This window comes from Octodon degus, unplaced genomic scaffold (genome assembly GCF_000260255.1).
Source record: "Octodon degus isolate 3935 unplaced genomic scaffold, OctDeg1.0 scaffold00014, whole genome shotgun sequence".
Lineage (NCBI taxonomy): Eukaryota > Metazoa > Chordata > Mammalia > Rodentia > Octodontidae > Octodon > Octodon degus.
The window spans coordinates 6,818,766-6,821,240 of record NW_004524590.1 but is presented as its reverse complement, the minus strand read 5'-3'; positions in this window follow the sequence as shown (position 1 = coordinate 6,821,240).

The following is a 2,475-nucleotide window of genomic DNA, read 5'->3' as shown; positions in this document are numbered from 1 at the left end:
ACATTTACATGTTATAACGTGCAGAGTGATGACAACAGGCTAAAATGATACACAGAAATACTAAAACAATCAATAAAAATCTGAAGAACTAAACCAAAATTTAAGTAGAAGAGTAGCAGAGAAAAAAAAAAGAAACAAGAGTTACAAAATAAAACAACAAAATCCTACATAGTATTAAATTGGAAGATGTATCTAAACGCATCCACCAAAGCTTTAAAAGTGAACATCAGAAATGTATCAATTACCTACCAGAGATTGGCACAGTGGACTCAACACATGGTTCAACTCCATCCCATTTGAAAGAAGCTATTTAAAATTCAATGGCATAGTTAGATTTAAAATTTAGAAGCCAAGAAACGATTTAACACAAAAATTTCACTGCAAGTATTTACAAGATAGGAGTAGTGATGCTGATACTTGATAAATAGATCTGGCAGTAGAGAACATTGCTAAAGGTCAGTCTAGCAGCGCAGTCAGGCAGTCTTTTATGTTTTCATCATGTTAGTTGTCTTATCTGCTCTAGAAGGGGACTCTACTGCAATTTGATTTCAATGATACATCATAATCTTCTAATTATGTCTGTAATCAGAGAGAGCTTTAAAATGAATGATACGAAAACTAATAGTGTTGATACAAGAAACATAAACCACCAAATATAAATGAGAACTATAAAGCCACTTACCACCAGGTTATGAAAGAAACTTGTAGGGATCTGAACAAAATCAATGAATCCAATTAAAAATTTCTGTCCAACACCAGGAAACCAGCACAAAATTTCAAGGACACCTGAAACATAGCCTACAATGATTCATATCCTGGAACAAGGTCAACTCTCAACACATTTACAGAAGTAGGAATCTTTCTGAATATGTTTCTTAACTTTAATGAAGTCAAAATAATATTCAATAAAATGTTGACAGTGGAAATTCATTAATCTCATGGAAATCGGAAAGCACTTTCCAACTAATCCATATGTCAAATAGATAAGAAAAGCTCAGCCAAGTATGGCGGTGCTCATCTGTAATCTCAGCTCTGGGGAGGCTGAGGCAGGAGGATCATGGTGAGTTTGATCAGCCTGGGCTACAAAGTAAGCTCACAGCCAGCCTGACTGCATAGTGAGACCTTGTCTCAAAAAGAATAAAAGAAAGAAAAGAAAAAGAAAAACTGGAAAAACTGAGCACTAAAAAAGAAATGGAAGATAATAAAACGAAACCCCTAGATAAATGCTTAAGAAGGAGCACTGTCGCACCACATTCTGAGAAGAGAGTGGTTCAAATCAATAATTTGATATTTTACCTTAAAAAGTAAAAAAAAAAAAAAAAAAAAAAGCTACAATGAAACCGGGAGAAGGAAAGAAGTAAAAGTAATAAAATAAAAAAATCAAGACATTGAACATTACACAGTGAGAACAAAGTAGTTTATGTTTATTTATTTGAGTTAATTAGGATGTATATACAGGAAAATACAGATTCAAGCCACATTGAAAGTTGACTCTTGAGGAGAGTTACATTTTATTGATTTCTAATTGTATTATTATTATTTCTTTTTTTCCCCTTGATTTTCCTATAACTTGCTTGTCTTCTACTTTTTTGAAGTAGAACAGCAAATGGTTGAAAAGAGAACTTCTCTCAGTTTTAAGGATGTGGTACTGTAAAGTTTCCACTTAAAGAGGGGCAGGAGGAGGCAAAAACATTTAAAATGTGTCACGTAAACGTACCAAACACCCTCAGTGAATGCAAAGATTGTAGCTGGTAAACATGAACTGCTACTATTTCTATTCTTCATAATAATAATAATGAAAATGTGGAAAGGACATGTACAGATGGAGAAAGAGAGAAGAATTGAAAGGAGCCATTTGTGTTCTGTACATACACCTATTTCCTAAGGTGAATGAATATATTGTGTGTTTTAAACATGCATGAATTAAAATTTTAAAAATTAAGTCAAGGAAGTCCTCAAAGTACATACATAGATGCACACCTGCATGCATACATGTACAATATGTGCTGTGAAGATTAAAACAGAGGCTACACGGATAGTTTCAAAGAGTGGTTTCGAAATTGCGTTATTTGTCAAGATTTCCTATCTTTCCTTTTGAAAAAGTTAAATTCTTCTCCTCAGAAAGGCAATGGTTGTGGCCTAATCACTTGTAAGAAGGGAAATGGATCTGATCTACTGAAAGCCAGGTTGGCTTAAGGAACAAGGGCTCAGGGAAGTGCAATTCATCCCATTCCAGAAAGCATCTTGCATGGGGGAAGGGGTTTGGGGCAAGCAGCCCCTTTCAACGTTCAGACGCAAAAGTGCCTGGCGGTCGTCTCCAGATTCCACCGTAAGCCCCCCAAACCAGTGTTCCTTCACCTTACCTCTATCTTCCTTGGCAAATGTTTTATTATGTCGTTCTTATGCAGAAAATTGAGACAAAGGAAATAAGATACCAGTTCTTTTCTCTGTGCCTGTCTCCCCACTGTCGCATCC